The sequence below is a fragment of the Sitophilus oryzae genome, unplaced genomic scaffold (assembly GCF_002938485.1).
Source record: "Sitophilus oryzae breed Bouriz unplaced genomic scaffold, Soryzae_2.0 scaffold_1436_pilon_pilon, whole genome shotgun sequence".
In the NCBI taxonomy this organism is placed as follows: domain Eukaryota; kingdom Metazoa; phylum Arthropoda; class Insecta; order Coleoptera; family Curculionidae; genus Sitophilus; species Sitophilus oryzae.
This window is the reverse complement of record NW_022146100.1, coordinates 1830242-1851457: the sequence shown is the minus strand read 5'-3', so window position 1 is coordinate 1851457 and position 21216 is coordinate 1830242. Positions and strand designations below refer to the sequence as shown.

At 29.8% G+C, this 21216-nt stretch overlaps 4 long non-coding RNA genes across 5 annotated transcripts; all 4 read left to right on the top strand.

Annotated features, from left to right (window-relative positions):
- Positions 1-2575: 2575 nt before the first annotated feature.
- On the top strand, positions 2576-11114 carry LOC115876425. 2 transcript variants are annotated; one of them, XR_004049140.1, is made up of 7 exons: positions 2576-3092; positions 9704-9812; positions 9980-10081; positions 10138-10215; positions 10276-10604; positions 10665-10943; positions 11004-11114. It is a non-coding gene; the product is annotated as an uncharacterized LOC115876425 (long non-coding RNA). The 2 variants fall into 2 exon arrangements; XR_004049139.1 differs by lacking the exon at positions 10665-10943.
- Positions 11115-11255: 141 nt separating this feature from the next.
- Positions 11256-18372, top strand: LOC115876424. The gene is made up of 8 exons (XR_004049138.1): positions 11256-11331; positions 11392-11720; positions 11781-12106; positions 12167-12492; positions 17141-17469; positions 17530-17857; positions 17922-18250; positions 18312-18372. It is a non-coding gene; the product is annotated as an uncharacterized LOC115876424 (long non-coding RNA).
- LOC115876427 lies at positions 13231-13444 on the top strand. Its single transcript, XR_004049142.1, has 2 exons — positions 13231-13273; positions 13334-13444. It is a non-coding gene; the product is annotated as an uncharacterized LOC115876427 (long non-coding RNA).
- On the top strand, positions 16246-16848 carry LOC115876426. Its single transcript, XR_004049141.1, has 3 exons — positions 16246-16296; positions 16357-16686; positions 16749-16848. It is a non-coding gene; the product is annotated as an uncharacterized LOC115876426 (long non-coding RNA).
- Positions 18373-21216: the final 2844 nt, after the last annotated feature.

Here is a 21216-nt window from a genome sequence, read left to right as displayed (position 1 = left end):
ATTAATTCTGAAAATTAATGTACAGGGTGTGAATAATCAATTCTTTTGTAGCGTGCACATTTAAATATCTTTAAATATCTCAAAAACCAAAGATTTTAAACATATTTATCTCTTATAATGAATGCCTTTTTTTGGGCCCAATAATCCAAAAATAAAATAAAATACCGGGTGTTCCATAAGAAAAAATATAACTTTGGTATGGATCTTAGTTCTGAGACACCCTGTATGTTTCAAAATAATTTTAAATTGTCTCTGCACATTGCCTCCCCACATATACTCATAAAATATTTTGTTTCTACATCTTTTCGTATAATCAACCGAGGCGAACTAGGTGCGCCACCCTGTATACAGGGTTGTTCACCACATACGACACGGAGTATTGTAGCTAAACGATTAGATTTTTACAAATTGTAAGTTTTGGGTTCGTTGAAGGACTATTAGAGCTACAATTTAAAAATATTTTTACAAGATACAGAGTGTCCCAAATAAATAAAAAATATCATAGTTGTATTTTTTTAAATGGAACACCCTGTATATTATTACATTTTTAGTTTCTGCGATTAAAATAAAGGTAAATTTGATTAAGGTTTATTATACTTAAACCTTACCGTTTTTGAAATATTTTCAATTTTACGAAATTGCAGTATAAATTTTAAGGCTTCATTTCTCCGAGGATATCAAAGTTTTTAATACTAAATATTTACTGAAGTTTATTTATTGATCAGTTATTGTGTTGCAATAATAAAAATTATACTACCTTATACAGAGTGTCTAAAAATTTATTTTAAATAATTACTAGCTTTAAACGGCAATAATTTATTTACTTTAACTAGAACACCCTGTATATTTTATGAGAATCAAATGCACAATTTAATTGTCTATCAAATTGTATTATATCATTTCTTACCTATACCTTCAAGTTTTCGTAGAAAATGCATTTTCTTATAATTTAGACCTCATTTATCAATATATCCATGGAATATTGACATTTTAGATTGTTTTTAAAGCAACAAATGTACAAAATGTACAGACTAGTAATATTATCGTTTTTAGCAAAACGATAATATTACTAGCCCATTTATATGCAAAAAGAAAACTATTTAAATCTTTATAAAAGAGTATACCATTAATTAAATATAACACCATTATTTCCGCCCATATACTAATTAATTACATACTTAATTGTGTTCGTTAATAAATTATTATAAATGAATGTGGATTTGAGTCAGAAATCAATATAATAATAAGTTATCAAATTAAAGTCTCTGTTGTTATAAATAAGCATTTATTAAAAAATGAAATATCATTTTTAAGGTGTTACTTTTTATCACACTGTCTAATGCCCATACAAAATTCAGTTTTTTAGTATTTGGAGCAATTATTATTAATCAACGCAAACAGTCAGTTAATGTAGGTTGAATACTGGAATCATATTAATTGGTCCTCTTTAACAAATATTTAAACAGTTTTTTTTTATTTTTTAATGAAATAATATACGAATTATATCGACAATATTAGTATCTGTACTCTTTAAAAATTTGGTACATCTTTAAAAATAATCTAAAATGTCAATAGTCCATGGGTATATTAATAAAGTAAGTTCTAAATTACAAGAAAATGCATTTTCTACGGAAATTTAAAGAGATAGGTAAAAAATGGTATAATATAATTTGATAGACAATTAAATTGTGCATCTGATTCTCGTAAAATATACAGGGTGTTCCATTTAAATTAAACTAGTTATTGCCGTTTGAAGCTAATAATTATTTAAAATAAATTTTTAGACACTCTGTATAAGGTAGTATTATTTTTATTACTGCAACACAATAACTGATCAGTAAATAAACTTCAGTAAATATTTAGTATTAAAAACTTTGATACCCTTGGAGAAATGAAGCCTTAAAATTTTACTGCAATTTCACAAAATTGAAAATATTTCAAAACGGTAAGGTTTAAGTATAATAAATCTTAATCAAATTTACCTTTATTTTAATCGTAGAAACTAAAAATGTAATAATATACAGGGTGTTCCATTTAAAAAAATACAACTTTGATATTTTTTACTGGAACTTTGATATTTTTTATTTGGGACAGTCTCTATCTTGTAAAATTATTTTTAAATTGTACCTCTAATAGTCCTTTATCGAACCCAAAACTTACAATTTGTAAAAATCTCATCGTTTAGCTACAATACTCCGTGTCGTATGTGGTGAACAACCCTGTATGATCGGTTAACTTGTTTTCTTGGAGGCTGACGATCTTCATAATATTGATATACCGAAATTATTAAGCAATATACTAAAATTTTAAGTATTGTCCATTGACCATAGTCCGGTGGGCGTTGTCTAGACCATCCCTTTTTGGGGGATGCGCTAAACATCACCGACCATCCAATGAGAGACGAGGTGGGCCTAGGTACTCAAATTACACCCAAAGTATTTAAGGGTGCCTTTCTCACTAAGCCAAAGCAGTACGAGTTCAACAAGTAATAGTGCGCGTAAAGTAGTCCTCGTCTTTTTATCGAAATGAGTTTAAGAAGGTCCTTTCTTATTAAGGATATTCTGTCCCTAGATGAGGCAGAAACACAGGCCCCACAAGATATTGAGACCGAAGAACAAACGCATCATGAAGAAATGCAGTACTCTTGTAACGCGCTGATTTACATGGCGCTAAAAAATAGTGTTCATGGGAAATTATTGTTGAACGAAATATACAATTATATTTCCAAAAACCATCCATCCCATGAACAAAATCATTCCAACTGGAAGAACAGTATTCGCCATTGTTTGAGCACGTCAAACTATTTTTGTCAAGAACATCGTCCAGCTTACGAGCCTGGTAAGGGTAACTACTGGAAATTGAGCCCAGAAGGAAATTGTATGGTGTTGGGAGGGAACACTGGCAGATTAAGAAGAGGAAATAACCTTGCATCTGCAGCTATGCCAGTGATGCACCATAATAGTCCAATAATGTGTCACTGTGTGAACACTGCACCAGCTTTCCCAAATTGTCCTCCAACTTATATGCCAGTTGTTTATCATCCCATTCCCCAGCATTTCTATGGATCGTATTAGTTTCAAAATTGGTGAACTGTAAGTATTACAATTATTATTATTACCTTTTATATATTTTTTTCAGATTGTTAACTAATAAATCGTCAGTGAAACGTGATAACCTGATAACTGCATTTTTTACGTGAATAAGTTTTTTATACCATTAGAAAGAGAAAAAAATACTCTATAAGTAGGAAAAGCAAATACAGTGGTGGCCAAAAGTATGGAAACTTTTAATTTGTCATTTATGCTGAGAAATTAAAATATGAAATAAAACGACTTATATAATCGTGACCTACAAATAATTTCCTACAAAATCTAATACATTTAAATAAAAAATTACAGCTATCAAAAAATATATAAAAAATTATGAATATTTTCTTGGTCAAAAGTATGGAAACTTAAGAAGAATGTTTATTAAAATTCAAGATAATATAAAAATTACTAATATTTAGTGGAATATCCCTTTGAATTAATTACTTCTCAACATCTTCGTGGCATCGAATCGATCAATCTCGTACAATCTTTACTGGAAATGGCCGCCCATTCAGTTTTTAGCACTTCCGATAATTAATTTTTATTTGAAATAGAATGGCTTCGAATTTTGCTATCCAAATGGTCCCATAAATTTTCTATGGGGTTAAGATCCGGAGACTGTGAGGGCCAATCCATTAGTGGAACATTATGTTCATTTAACCAATTTTGAACAAACCGAGATTTGGGCTTGGGATCATTATCTTGCTGGATCAACCATCTGAGTGGCATTTTTTCATCAGCATGAGGCAGCATATTATTCTCCAATATGTCTTTGTACAAAAAACGGTCCATTATCCCATCAATTTTAACAAGAGGACCAACACCTGAGCGAGAAAAACACCCCCATACCATTATACTCCCACCCCCATGTTTTACTGTGGGCATCTGGAATTTATGGCTGTACCGTGTACCTTTTGGTCTTCGGACATAACGTCTCCCGTCACTACCAAACAGTTGAAACTTGCTTTCGTCGCTAAACAGTACAGTATTCCATTTCTGATAAGACCAGGTGAGATGATCTTGAGCAAATTTAAAGCGGGCCATCCTATTTTTCTTTGACATTAGTGGTTTCTTCACCGCAACTCTTCCAAAAAGTCCCATGTCATCCAACCTTCTTCTCACCGTGCGTGCAGACACCGATATTCCTCTTTCACCCATTTCTCCAGAAATGTCTGTGGATGTTTTTCTTGGATCTCCCATTGATATTCTCTTCATTACTTTCATTGTCCTGTTGCACAACTTTCTTGGTCTTCCTGACTTAAAAGCTGTTGAAACGTTCCCTGTTTTATTAAATTTACGAATTGTTTTCGAAACGGTGCCTTTTAAAATGTTTAAATTTTTACTTATTTGAATTTGTTTATAACCGCTCTTGTATAATTCAACTATTTTATTTTTTAAATCCGCAGAGAAATATTTAGACTTGGGCATGATGTTTATATTTATCTGAAGCAAATCGTACCGTTTATCAGCTTAAACTAAATAATTTTAATGTATTTATTTATGGTTTCCATACTTTTGGCCACAAGAAATCTATTGTTCTCCTACAAAAATGCTAAACAGATTTTTTTCGCTGTGTAATTTTTGGAATACTTTTATTTGCTGATAAGCTGTTCATTTATATTCCTGAGAGTTTAAGCATAGCAATATTTTCTGTGATATTTTAAAAAGTAAAAAGTTTCCATACTTTTGGCCACCACTGTACATTTTTTCCCATTAGAGAAAATTTGCCTATTATATACAGAGTCTTAAATAAGTGCAAATATTTTTAGGAGTAGTATATTTCGACCCAAGAAACACGATTATGAGGTTTTTTGCGTGATTTTTTTTTGAAAATTTAGAATTTTTTTTTAATTTTTAGTTTAAAAACATACTTTGTTTGTAATATGGCAACATAGGTAGTAGATTAAATTTACAAGAAAGAAAATCCAATGATTCTCAAAATTATAGCAAAAAATTGAAAATTTTAAAAGTGAAATAACTTTGGTTGTTTTGGATTTATTTGGAAAAACGATAAAGAGAAAATATTATGTTTTTTTTATCGAGATTTAGCAGCCCAGAAAATATTTGCACTTATTTATTAAGACTCACCCTGTATAGAAATCAGGGAACTACTCTAATGCAAGGTAAACCAATGCAATGCAAAAGCAAATATTGTTAAGAATAAATAATGAAATATGAAGGGTGCCCGCAAAGGCTGTGTGGCACCTCTAATAGTATAATATGGCCAGTCCGACCCTGCGTCGATCCGTTATGTAAATACGGGGTATCCGTAAAGGGTAAGGGGAAAAACGAAATTCTCTATATACGAGCAATTCATCGGCGTGCTTTAAATAGTTTAAATAACATTACTTACTTGTACAAAAATTTCCATAATACCTAATAAGTTTTATTTTTTTCAACGTTTCTCCACGTAAATGATACACAATTTTTATAAAAATTAAAAAAATAAGGAGAAAAGTAATAAAAAATTAATAAAATCACGCACTGTTTTCCAAGCTCGGTCTACCGTTTTTTAAAAATTAGGATAAGCATGGAAGGATTCTACCATATCTTCTAAGAATTATAAATTTAATTTTTAAATTATTTTCATATTCATTAATAAGTCCAAAATGCTGCTACTTCAGTTCTTTTTAAATTTAATTGATTATTTCCAAATCTGTTTGGGTAATATTCAATTTAATTTTCAAAATTTCAAACAATAAAGGTTGCTATCTCCAGAAGTATATTTTTATTTCTTATTTCTACAAGACGAATATCTGCTATCTCCCTATTGTGTCTGAAAAAAATGATGTAACACGAAATATTGAGTTTTATTGTTTCCCAGCAAATAAAATTCTTATCTCTTTATCATATTAACGCATGAAAATACTTTCTACATGTGTACATATTTTTTGTACCGTTTGTTTGCTCTCCTGTAAAATTAAGAATAATGGAGTTAGCAGTTTATCACATTTCACCGACGAAATGCACAAACTTCTTATTTAATAAATGCAAAACCTTTAGTGAGGGGAAGGGCTCAAACCTCACAATCTTATTCAAATTATTTATTTCGAAAAATAATTTTTGGTGAATGGAACATGTTTCGGGAACAGTTACTTCTAGTGATGGGCATTACTATTCTTTGTGGTGAATCGAATCACGCGATTCAATTTCTCATATTGAATCGACTCCTACGATTCGTTCATTTGAATGAACCACATGCACAATTCACGTTTCATAAAAACAAGAATCGTAATCGACAATTACTTAAGGGACCAGAAAAATAAATATATAGTTTTTTTTTTAGAATTTAGAATGAGTGGGAGGGGGGTTAATCACTTCGACCTTACAGATCCATTGTGTCCCCCTTTCTTGAATCATAACTCATTATACAGTCCCAGGGCTTTGACAAAAGCCAGTATCTGGGACGGTTTTATAGAGGGTAGTTCTCCATCTCCAATATCAGTCGTACCAAAATTCATGGCACGAATGGTTGTCGTCTCGGCGCACTCAGTGATGAGGTGTACTGGTGTTTCACCATCTTCCCCACAGAATCTGCATTCGCCGTTTCTTCTTAGTTTCAATCTACTGAGGTGTTCATTGAGGAGACAGTGTCTTGTTAAAAACCCCGTGACAATCCGAAGATTGTTCTTACTCAGACCCAGGAAGATCTGTGATTTTTCTTGATCATAAGCCCTCAGACACTTCTTCGAGTGTCTTAGACCATTGCAAGATTTCCATTCCAGGTTGCGGATGGAATCTTCCAAGTTCTTGAGTTCCGCCTTGAGTTGGTTACCACTTGGAAAATATAGTTATTTCATTTGTTTTTCAACATTTCATGGCACTGGCGTAATTGGATTAATTTTTACCAAAAATATTATACAGGGTGTTTCAAAAAACATGTGCATCTCACGTAAAAATTAGATTTATTTTTCATATCAACATAGGTCCGATTCTGCTTTGTTTTGTAGCTACAGGGTGTTAAAGTCTTCGATTTACTATAATTTTCTTCCAAGTACTTTTAATATGCTAAAAAAGCAGTGGCGGATACAGAGGGGGGGCCCATGGGGCCCGGCCCCCCCCTAAAATCTGTAAATTGGGTTAAATATTAGGCTTTTGGGTTAAAAGTGGCGCCCTAAAAGGCATATTTGGCATTATTTTTTATGTGGGCCCCCGTAAAATAAATTTCTGTATCCGCCCCTGTAAAAAAGTGCCCATAAATTTATCAGGGACGTCCTTATGGGTTATAAAAGAAATATTTTTCAAAAAAAAAACATGTCCGCCACTGACTTTTTATCTTTTGATATCAAAATTGTGTAGGCCGTTTAATGTCAATTAAAAGTTATCTCTTGAGATTTTGTTGAATTCGGCCACCTTGATGAGATAAACTCAATTTTATTAACCACAATAATTAATAAAATTAAAATAAAAATAAAATTAATAAATTATACAGAGTGTTTCAAAACAAATGCGAAAAACTTAAGGGGGTGATTCCTTGTTCAAAATAAAGGGTAGTTTGCTTCATAAACGTTGAGTCAAAAGTCAACCATTAGGGAGATATCGCGGTACAAAGATGGCGGAAAAATAATGTTCTTATTTTTTATCTTGAAAACGAAAAGAGATAGACTAATGAAATTTTATGGAAGCATTACTGTTATGAAAAACACACTTTCTGGTAATTTTTTCACTTTTTAAAAGGAGTGGAAGGGGTTGAAATAAACTACCCCTATCATTCTTGTTAACGAAATTTAAAGAAAAATCTTATCAAACACATGCAAAAAAATTAATTTGGATAGTTTAGTTTGTTTAGAAACTTTTTATCTCTTGTATTTTTTTTTGATAAAACTCACCAATTTGAAATTAAAAATAAAATGTAAAGCATTACATGCCAGGATAAAAAACATTTTCTGATAAAGAATCTAGTGGGCTGCTGTAATTTTTTAGGAAAAAATCTAGTCGGCCGCTGTTACTTTTAGGATGTTCCTAATATTATTTTATTTGACATTACTCTACTGCAATACGTTATTATCTAGATGATTATTATTATCGTTATTATCACTAGATTCTTAATCTAAAAATTTTTTTGTCCTGACATGTAATGCTTTACATTTTATTTTTTAATTTCAAATCGGTGAGTTTTATCAAAAAACACAAGAGATAAAAAAGTTTCTAAACAATCTAAACTATCCAAATTATTTTTTTTTGCATGTGTTTGATAAGAGTTTTCTTTAAATTTTGTTAACAAGAATGGATGGGTAGTTTATTTCAACCCCTTCCACTCATTTTAAAAAAGTGAAAAAATTACCAGAAAGTGTGTTTTCATAACAGTAATGCTTCCATAAAATTTCATTAGTCTATCTCTTTTCGTTTTCAAGATAAAAAATAAAAACATTATTTTTCCGCCATCTTTATACCGCGATATCTCCCTAATGGTTGACTTTTGACCCAACGTTTATAAAGCAAATTACCCTTTATTTTGAACAAGGAATCACCCCCTAAAGTTTTTCGCATTTGTTTTGAAACACACTGTATATTTTACATAATTTATTATTAAATATTATTACTATTAGTCCAACAAACAACAATTTCAAATAGAAAAATAATGGTATTTAAGATTATTACAAAAAACCTAATTTTAAAAAGGTTTAGTTTCCATGCCCATGTTCATAGGAACTTTTTTTTCTATTTTTTTGATAAGGAACCAATGAGTACTTATTTGAAACTTTCGCAAGTTAATGATATTATTTTTTTAAATGTTGCTGTTAGACTTGGATCAAGGCAAATTAATAAAATTGAGGTTATCTCATCAAGGAGGCCGAAATCGAGAAAATATCAAGAGACAACTTTTTTGCTAGCAGGATAAAAAAAAGTCAGTGGCGTACATGCTTTATTTAGAAAAATATTCCAGTGATAACCCCGATATGCACGTCCCTGGTGAATATGTCAACACTTTTTTAACTTCAAAATATGTCGGATTTATAGCAACTTTTACCCTCAAAATTTCATTCGAAATAATAAAAGTAATTAGAAAAAAATTATAAATCAAAATGAAAAAATTATGAATCAAAAAAATATTAAGATTTTAACACCCTGTAGCTACGAAACAAAGCGGAATCGGACCTATGTTGATATGAAAAATAAATGTTATTTTTACATGGGGAATTTCCCCACGATATATGGCACATGTTTTTTGAAACACCCTGTATATTAGACTTGGGTTACCATGACGAGAACCGCACATGCTAAATATGTCTATCTTTTCTAAATTTTCATACACACCGAGCAATACACTTAGCAGTTAATAATAATGTGATTGAAAAATAAAATATCGACTCAATTCTCTATAATCCAAACAAGTCGCATTGTGATCCGATTCAATTCTTACGACTCTTTTTTACGGCTCATCGTTGATATTTCATTGATCCGTGTTGGCCACGATTCAATTGAACGAACCGTATTCTAAGCAGTAAATCGAATCTCACGATTCATTTTTAATACTCGTTCGAATGAACGACTCGTTCAATCTTTGCCCATCTCTAGTTACTTCCCATATAAATGTTTTGCATTTATAAGGAACTCACACTGGATTAGAAAACGTTTCCTTTTTATTTATTACCTACATTTTTCTGTTTTAGTGTTCCAGTCAGATAAACCATGTATTATAACTTGTAAATATTGTAAATTGTGTTGTATGTGTCCAAGTATAAATATTCAATAAGAACTTTCGAAAAATACTGTAAAAAGGTACATTTTTATCTAATATTCTTATACTTTCCTTAAAATTATTCTGTGGTTATTTCTTACTTTGTATTTTCTACATTTCATAGAGTTTAATATAATATGCTTCATATGTTTAATTAGGTATACAAGTTTAAAAAAAATTATTTAATATGTTTTATTATTTCTTTTAGTACAACAGACAATCAAGTGTAGAAATTGTGAATTATTGTATATACATTAAATATAATATGATTCAGACCAGTGGCAAATAATACAAGAACTATAATTGCTAGGTAATAGTATATACAGTTTTTTACCATTTATTTTTGAATAATTGACATTTTTGCAGATTATTCACTAAGGAAATTTGGAAATATTACCCCCGGTTATTAAACGATCTAAATCACTCAAGGACTATAATTAGTAGGTAATAGTATATACACACAATTTTATACCATTTATTTTTGACTAATTTACATTTTTGCAGATTTTTCACTAAGGAAATTTAGAAATATTACCCCAGGTTTTTAAATGATCTAAATCACTTGAGAAATAAAGAAATGATGGCTCATATTGGATAAAGAAGCTAGGAAAAAAAAGTAAATCGAAAATGTTGGCTCCTTTGGAAAGTTATTACTCAGTCTGATATATCAATTAATTTGTCAACGTTTCCCCTGCAAACCAAACAATAATCAACACTCCTACAGGGTATTCTGCCATCCAAATTAAGCACATATCACTTGTAGTTACATTACCTAAACCTAAGTATAATATCATTCAGACAGTAACAAATCATACAAGGACTATAATTAGTAGGTAATAGTATATACACACAATTTTATACCATTTATTTTTGACTAATTTACATGTTTGCAGATTTTTCACTAAGTAAATTTAGGAATATTACCCCAGGTTATTAAATGATCTGAATCACTTGAGAAATAAAGAAATGATGGCTCTTTTGGAAAGTTATTACTCAGCCTGATATATTAATTAATTTGTCAAAGTTTCCCCTGCAAACCAAACAATAATCAGAACTCCTACAGGGTATTCGGCCATCCAAATTTAGCACATATCACTTGTAGATACATTACCTAAACCTAAGTATAATATCATTCAGACAGTAACAAATCATAAAAGGACTATAATTAGTAGGTAATAGTATATACACACAATTTTATACCATTTATTTTTGACTAATTTACATTTTTGCAGATTTTTCACTAAGGAAATTTAGAAATATTACCCCAGGTTATTAAATGATCTAAATCACTTGAGAAATAAAGAAATGATGGCTCATATTGGATAAAGAAGATAGGAAAAAAAGTAAATCGAAAATGTTGGCTCCTTTGGAAAGTTATTACTCAGCCTGATATATCAATTAATTTGTCAAAATTTCCCCTGCAAACCAACCAATAATCAGCACTCCTACAGGGTATTCTGCCATCCAAATTAAGTTAATATATCACTTGTAGATACATTACCTAAGTAGGTATAATATCATATAGACAGTAACAAATCATACAAGGACTATAATTAGAAGGTAATAGTATATACACACAATTTTATACCATTTATTTTTGACTAATTTACATTTTTGCAGATTTTTCACTAAGGAAATTTAGAAATATTACCCCAGGTTATTAAATGATCTAAATCACTTGAGAAATAAAGAAATGATGGCTCATATTGGATAAAGAAGATAGGAAAAAAAAGTAAATCGAAAATGTTGGCTCCTTTGGAAAGTTATTACTCAGCCTGATATATCAATTAATTTGCCAAAGTTCCCCCTGCAAACCAAACAATAATCAGCACTCCTACAGGGTACTCTGCCATCCAAATTAAGCACATATCACTTGTAGATACATTACCTAAACCTAAGTATAATATCATTCAGACAGTAACAAATCATACAAGGACTATAATTAGTAGGTAATAGTATATACACACAATTTTATACCATTTATTTTTGACTAATTTACATTTTTGCAGATTTTTCACTAAGGAAATTTAGAAATATTACCCCAGGTTATTAAATGATCTAAATCACTTGAGAAATAAAGAAATGATGGCTCATATTGGATAAAGAAGATAGGAAAAAAAGTAAATCGAAAATGTTGGCTCCTTTGGAAAGTTATTACTCAGCCTGATATATCAATTAATTTGTCAAAGTTTCCCCTGCAAACCAAACAATAATCAGAACTCCTACAGGGTATTCTGCCATCCAAATTAAGCACATACCACTTGTAGATACATTACCTAAGTAGGTATAATATCATATAGACAGTAACAAATCATACAAGGACTATAATTAGAAGGTAATAGTATATACACACAATTTTATACCATTTATTTTTGACTAATTTACATTTTTGCAGATTTTTCACTAAGGAAATTTAGAAATATTACCCCAGGTTTTTAAATGATCTAAATCACTTGAGAAATAAAGAAATGATGGCTCATATTGGATAAAGAAGATAGGAAAAAAAGTAAATCGAAAATGTTGGCTCCTTTGGAAAGTTATTACTCAGCCTGATATATCAATTAATTTGTCAAAATTTCCCCTGCAAACCAACCAATAATCAGCACTCCTACAGGGTATTCTGCCATCCAAATTAAGCACATATCACTTGTAGATACATTACCTAAGTAGGTATAATATCATATAGACAGTAACAAATCATACAAGGACTATAATTAGAAGGTAATAGTATATACACACAACTTTATACCATTTATTTTTGACTAATTTACATTTTTGCAGATTTTTCACTAAGGAAATTTAGAAATATTACCCCCAGGTTATTAAATGATCTAAATCACTTGAGAAATAAAGAAATGATGGCTCATATTGGATAAAGAAGATAGGAAAAAAGTAAATCGAAAATGTTGGCTCCTTTGGAAAGTTATTACTCAGCCTGATATATCAATTAATTTGCCAAAGTTCCCCTGCAAACCAAACAATAATCAGCACTCCTACAGGGTACTCTGCCATCCAAATTAAGCACATATCACTTGTAGATACATTACCTAAACTCTAAGTATAATATCATTCAGACAGTAACAAATCATAAAAGGATCTATAATTAGTAGGTAATAGTATATACACACAATTTTATACCATTTATTTTTGACTAATTTTACATTTTTGCAGATTTTTCACTCAAGGAAATTTAGAAATATTACCCCAGGTTATTAAATGATCTAAATCACTTGAGAAATAAAGAAAATGATGGCTCATATTGGATAAAGAAGATAGGAAAAAAGTAAATCGAAAATGTTGGCTCTTTGGAAAGTTATTACTCAGCCTGATATATCAATTAATTTGTCGTGTAATTTCCCCTGCAAACCAACCAATAATCAGCACTCCTACAGGGTATTCTGCCATCCAAATTAAGCACATATCACTTTGTAGATACATTACTTCCAAGTAGGTATAATATCATATAGACAGTAACAAATCATACAAGGACTATAATTAGAAGGTAATAGTATATACACACAACTTTATACCATTTATTTTTGACTAATTTACATTTTTGCAGATTTTTCACTAAGGAAATTTAGAAATATTACCCCAGGTTATTAAATGATCTAAATCACTTGAGAAATAAAGAAATGATGGCTCATATTGGATAAAGAAGATAGGAAAAAAAGTAAATCGAAAATGTTGGCTCCTTTGGAAAGTTATTACTCAGCCTGATATATCAATTAATTTGCCAAAGTTCCCCCTGCAAACCAAACAATAATCAGCACTCCTACAGGGTACTCTGCCATCCAAATTAAGCACATATCACTTGTAGATACATTACCTAAACCTAAGTATAATATCTGTTCAGACAGTAAGAAATCATACAAGGACTATAATTAGTAGGTAATAGTATATACACACAATTTTATACCATTTATTTTTGACTAATTTACATTTTTGCAGATTTTTCACTAAGGAAATTTAGAAATATTACCCCAGGTTATTAACTGATTTAAATCACTTGAGAAATAAAGAAATGATGGCTCATATTGGATAAAGAAGATAGGAAAAAAAAGTAAATCGAAAATCTTGGCTCCTTTGGAAAGTTATTACTCAGCCTGATATATCAATTAATTTGTCAAAGTTTCCCCTGCAAACCAAACAATAATCAGAACTCCTACAGGGTATTCTGCCATCCAAATTAAGCACATATCACTTGTAGATACATTACTTAAACCTAAGTATAATATCATTCAGACAGTAACAAATCATACAAGGACTATAATTAGTAGGTAATAGTATATACACACAATTTTATACCATTTATTTTTGACTAATTTACATTTTTGCAGATTTTTCACTAAGGAAATTTAGAAATATTACCCCAGGTTATTAAATGATCTACATCACTTGAAAAATAAAGAAATGATGGCTCATATTGGATAAAGAAGAAGATAGAAAAAGTAAATCGAAAATGTTGGGTCTTTGGAAAGTTATTACTCAGTCTGATATATCAATTAATTTGTCAACGTTTCCCCTGCAAACCAAACAATAATCAGAACTCCTATTAGGGTATTCTGCCATCCAAATTAAGCACATATCACTTGTAGATACATTACTTAAACCTAAGTATAAATATCATCCAGACAGTAACAAATCATACAAGGACTATAATTAGTAGGTAATAGTATATACACACACATTTTATACCATTTATTTTTGACTAATTTACATTTTTTGCAGATTTTCACTAAGGAAATTTAGAAATATTACCCCAGGTTATTAAATGATCTAAATCACTTGAGAAATAAAGAAATGATGGCTCATATTGGATAAAGAAGATAGGAAAAAAAGTAAATCGAAAATGTTGGCTCCTTTGGAAAGTTATTACTCAGCCTGATATATCAATTAATTTGCCAAAGTTCCCCCTGCAAACCAAACAATAATCAGCACTCCTACAGGGTACTCTGCCATCCAAATTAAGCACATATCACTTGTAGATACATTACCTAAACCTAAGTATAATATCATTCAGACAGTAAGAAATCATACAAGGACTATAATTAGTAGGTAATAGTATATACACACAATTTTATACTCATTTATTTTTGACTAATTTACATTTTTTTTTTTGCAGATTTTTCACTAAGGAAATTTAGAATATTACCCCAGGTTATTAAATGATCTAAATCACTTGAAAAATAAAGAAATGATGGCTCATATTGGATAAAGAAGATAGGAAAAAAGTAAATCGAAAATGTTGGCTCCTTTGGAAAGTTATTACCTCAGCCTGATATATCAATTCCACCTTGTCAAAGTTTCACCTGCAAACCAAACAATAATCAGCACTCCTACAGGGTATTCTGCCATCCAAATTAAGCACATATCACTTGTAGATACATTACTTAAACCCAAGTATAATATCATTCAGACAGTAACAAATCATACAAGGACTATAATTAGTAGGTGAATAGTATATACACAATAATTTTATACTTATTTATTTTTTGACTAATTTTCATTTTTGCAGATTTTCACTAAGGAAATTTAGAAATATTACCCCCAGGTTATTAAATGATCTAAATCACTTGAAAATAAAGAAATGATGGCTCATATTGGATAAAGGAGATAGGAAAAAAAAGTAAATCGAAAATGTTGGCTCCTTTGGAAAGTCATTACTCAGACTGATATATCAATTAATTTGTCAAAGTTCCCCCTGCAAACCAAACAATAATCAGAACTCCTACAGGGTATTCTGCCATCCAAATTAAGCACATATCACTTGTAGATACATTACCTAAACCTAAGTATAATATCATTCAAACAGTAACAAATCATACAAGGACTATAATTAGTAGGTAATAGTATATACACACAATTTTATACCATTTATTTTTGACTAATTTACATGTTTGCAGATTTTTCATTAAGGAAATTTAGGAATATTACCCCAGGTTATTAAATGATCTAAATCACTTGAGAAATAAAGAAATGATGGCTCCTTTGGAAAGTTATTACTCAGCCTGATATATCAATTAATTTGTTAAAGTTCCCCCTGTAAACCAAACAATAATCAGCACTCCTACATGGTACTCTGCCATCCAAATTAAGCACATATCACTTGTAGATACATTACCTAAACCTAAGTATAATATCATTCAGACAGTAAGAAATCATACAAGGACTATAATTAGCAGGTAATAGTATATACACACAATTTTATACCATTTATTTTTGACTAATTTACATTTTTGCAGATTTTTCACTAAGGAAATTTAGAAATATTATCCCAGGTTATTAAATGATCTAAATCACTTGAGAAATAAAGAAATGATGGCTCCTTTGGAAAGTTATTACTCAGCCTGATATATCAATTAATTTGTCAAAGTTCCCCCTGCAAACCAAACAATAATCAGCACTCCTACAGGGTACTCTGCCATCCAAATTAAGCATATCACTTGTAGATACATTACCTAAAACCTAGAAGTATAATATCATTCAGACAGTAAGAAATCATACAAGGACTATAATTAGTAGGTAATAGTATATACACACAATTTTATACCATTTATTTTTGACTAATTTACATTTTTGCAGATTTTTCACTAAGGAAATTTAGAAATATTACCCCAGGTTATTAAATGATCTAAATCACTTGAGAAATAAAGAAATGATGGCTCATATTGGATAAAGAAGATAGGAAAAAAAGTAAATCGAAAATGTTGGCTCCTTTGGAAAGTTATTACTCAGCCTGATATATCAATTAATTTGTCAAAGTTTCCCCTGCAAACCAAACAATAATCAGCACTCCTACAGGGTATTCTGCCATCCAAATTAAGCACATATCACTTGTAGATACATTACTTAAACCTAACTGTAATTTCATTCAGACAGTAACAAAAATCATACAAGGACTATAATTAGTAGGTAATAGTATATACACAATAATTTTATACCATATATTTTTTGACTAATTTACATTTTTGCAGATTTTTCACTAAGGAAATTTAGAAATATTACCCCAGGTTATTAAATGATCTAAATCACTTGAGAAAATAAAGAAATGATGGCTCATATTGGATAAAGAAGATAGGAAAAAAAAGTAAAATCGAAAAATGTTGGCTCCTTTGAAAGTTATTACTCAGCCTGATATATCAATTAATTTGTCAAAGTTTCCCCTGCAAACCAAAAACAATAATCAGAACTCCTGTACAGGGTATTCTGCCATCCAAATTAAGGCCATATCACTTGTAGATACATTACCTAAACCTAAGTAATCATTCAGACAGTAACAAATCATACAAGGACTATAATTAGTAGGTAATAGTATATACACACAATTTTATAGCATTTATTTTTGACTAATTTACATTTTTTGCAGATTTTTCACTAAGGAAATTTAGGAATATTACCCCAGGTTATTAAATGATCTAAATCACTTGAGAAATAAAGAAATGATGGCTCATATTGGATAAAGAAGATAGGAAAAAAAAGTAAATCGAAAATGTTGGCTCCTTTGGAAAGTTATTACTCAGCCTGATATATCAATTAATTTGTCAAAGTTTCCCCTGCAAACCAAACAATAATCAGCACTCCTACAGGGTATTCTGCCATCCAAATTAAGCACATATCACTTGTAGATACATTACCTAAACCTAAGTATAATATCATTCAAACAGTAACAAATCATACAAGGACTATAATTAGTAGGTAATAGTATATACACACAATTTTATACCATTTATTTTTGACTAATTTACATTTTTGCAGATTTTTCACTAAGGAAATTTAGGAATATTACCCCAGGTTATTAAATGATCTAAATCACTTGAGAAATAAAGAAATGATGGCTCATATTGGATAAAGAAGATAGGAAAAAAAGTAAATCGAAAATGTTGGCTCCTTTGGAAAGTTATTACTCAGCCTGATATATCAATTAATTTGTCAAAGTTCCCCCTGCAAACCAAACAATAATCAGCACTCCTACAGGGTACTCTGCCATCCAAATTAAGCACATATCACTTGTAGATACATTACCTAAACCTAAGTAAAATATCATTCAGACAGTAAGAAATCATACAAGGACTATAATTAGTAGGTAATAGTATATGCAGCATGTAATTTTATACATTTATTTTTGACTAATTTTACATTTTTGGCAGATTTTTCACTAAGGAAATTTAGAAATATTACCCCAGGTTATTAAATGATCTAAATCACTTGAAAAATAAAGAAATGATGGCTCATATTGGATAAAGGAGATAGGAAAAAAAAGTAAATCGAAAATGTTGGCTCCTTTGGAAAGTTATTACTCGGACTGATATATCAATTAATTTGTCAAAGTTCCCCCTGCAAACCAAACAATAATCAGCACTCCTACAGGGTACTCTGCCATCCAAATTAAGCACATATCACTTGTAGATACATTACCTAAACCTAAGTATAATATCATTCAGACAGTAACAAATCATACAAGGACTATAATTAGTAGGTAATAGTATATACACACAATTTTATACCATTTATTTTTGACTAATTTATTATTTTTGCAGATTTTTCACTAAGGAAATTTAGAAATATTACCCCAGGTTATTAAATGATCTAAATCACTTGAAAATAAAGAAATGATGGCTCATATTGATAAAGGAGATAGGAAAAAAAGTAAATCGAAAATGTTGGTCTTTGGAAAATTATTACTCAGCCTGATATATCAATTAATTTTGCAAAGTTTCCCCTGCAAACCAAACAATAATCAGAACTCCTACAGGGTATTCTCCTGCCATCCAAATTCTTAGCACATATCACTTGTAGATACATTACCTAAGTGTAATATCATATAGACAGTAACAAATCATACAAGGACTATAATTAGTAGGTAATAGTATATACACACAATTTTATACCATTTATTTTTGACTAATTTACATTTTTGCAGATTTTTCACTAAGGAAATTTAGAAATATTACCCCCGGTTATTAAACGATCTAAATCACTTGAGAAATAAAGAAATGATATTCATATTGATAAAGGAGATAGGAAAGCAATCGAAAAATGTTATCTTTGAAAATTATTATTCCAGCCTGATATATCAATTAATTCTACAAGTTTCCCTGAACCAAATGCACTTGAACTCCAGGGTATTCTGCCATCCAAATTTAGCACATATCACTTGTAGATACATTACCTAAGTGTAATATCATATAGATATAAATAAATCATACAAGGACTATTATAATTAGTGGTGGTAATAGTATATACACACAATTTTATACCATTTATTTTTGACTAATTTACATTTTCAAGATTTTTCACTAAGGAAATTTGGAAATATTACCCCTGGTTATTAAACGATCTAAATCACTTGAGAAATAAAGAAATGATGGCTCATATTGGATAAAGAGATAGGGAAAAAAAAAGTAAATCGAAAAATGTTGGCTCGTTTGGAAAGTTATTACTCAGCCTGTTATATCAATTAATTTGTCAAAGTTCCCCCTGCAAACCAAACAATAATCAGCACTCCTACAGGGTACTCTGCCATCCAAATTAAGCACATATCACTTGTAGATACATTACCTAAACCTAAGTATAATATCATTCAGACAGTAAGAAATCATACAAGGACTATAATTAGTAGGTAATAGTATATACACACAATTTTATACCATTTATTTTTGACTAATTTACATTTTTGCAGATTTTTCACTAAGGAAATTTAGAAATATTACCCCAGGTTATTAAATGATCTAAATCACTTGAAAAATAAAGAAATGATGGCTCATATTGGATAAAGGAGATAGGAAAAAAAAGTAAATCGAAAATGTTGGCTCCTTTGGAAAATTATTACTCAGCCTGATATATCAATTAATTTGCCAAAGTTTCCCCTGCAAACCAAACAATAATCAGAACTCCTACAGGGTATTCTGCCATCCAAATTTAGCACATATCACTTGTAGATACATTACCTAAGTGTAATATCATATAGACAGTAACAAATCATACAAGGACTATAATTAGTAGGTAATAGTATATACACACAATTTTATACCATTTATTTTTGACTAATTTACATTTTTGCAGATTTTTCACTAAGGAAATTTGGAAATATTACCCCCGGTTATTAAACGATCTAAATCACTTGAGAAATAAAGAAATGATGGCTCATATTGGATAAAGAAGATAGGAAAAAAAAGTAAATCGAAAATGTTGGCTCGTTTGGAAAGTTATTACTCAGCCTGTTATATCAATTAATTTGTCAAAGTTTCCCCTGCAAACCAAACAATAATCAGCACTCCTACAGGGTATTCTGCCATCCAAATTAAGCACATATTACTTGTAGATACATTACCTAAACCTAACTGTAATTTCATTCAGACAGTAACAAAAATCATACAAGGACTATAATTAGTAGGTAATAGTATATACACACAATTTTATACCATTTATTTTTGACTAATTTACATTTTTGCAGATTTTTCACTAAGGAAATTTAGAAATATTACCCCAGGTTTTTAAATGATCTAAATCACGAGAAATAAAGAAATGATGGTTCAATTGGATAAAGAAGATAGGAAAAAAAGTAAATTGAAAATGTTGGCTCCTTTGGAAAGCTATTACTCAGCCTGATACAAGGTTTACTCCCTAATAAGACACACAATATATTAATAAAATAATATTATTTTTTCAATTAGCAAATACTCAAATAAGTCAATGTTGTAATATATACATTCATGTGAAAAATATTTATATCAATTTAATATTATAGTATTACTAAGCTAATTTACAATATTAAATTAAAAATTACTTAAAAAAATTTCAACACAAAACATGGTGCTTTACAGCTTCCTTTATCTAAACATTTTATTACCTAAAATATAAACATCTAACTTCAGAAAATATTTTTATTAACACAGTTTTAGTTTAAATAAAATGTATAAGTTTATTTTTAAACTTTTATTTCCTTGTTTAAAAATAAACAAGGGTCTTATCAACTGATAGAATGCCCAGATTAGCTTCATTTTTAATTATAACGATAGCTGTCGTAATATAGAAGAAGTTATAGTAATTCTAACTTTATATTTTAAGAAATCCAAGATAATTATATAGATATTAGTTAAATATAATTGTGCCCATCTTTGTCTAAAAACATTTCTATGCAATATGTAAAATATGATAAAAGTACCTTGTATGACAGAAAAATATTTTTTTTAGGTAATTATATGATAATGCCCATCGCAACATATTCCTCAGTATGTCTTCATTTAATAAATTTATCTAACCAAAAATACTTATATACATGAAATTTGCTCTTTGTCAGTCGCTAAAAATATACAGGACATATACTTCTTTAAATACAAGTGTATAATTTTATTGGTTAAAAAGACTTGTATCTTAATAGAATCATTATGAATGTGTTTCATAAACCTCTGGCTCACACTGTTTTAATGCCAAAATATTATA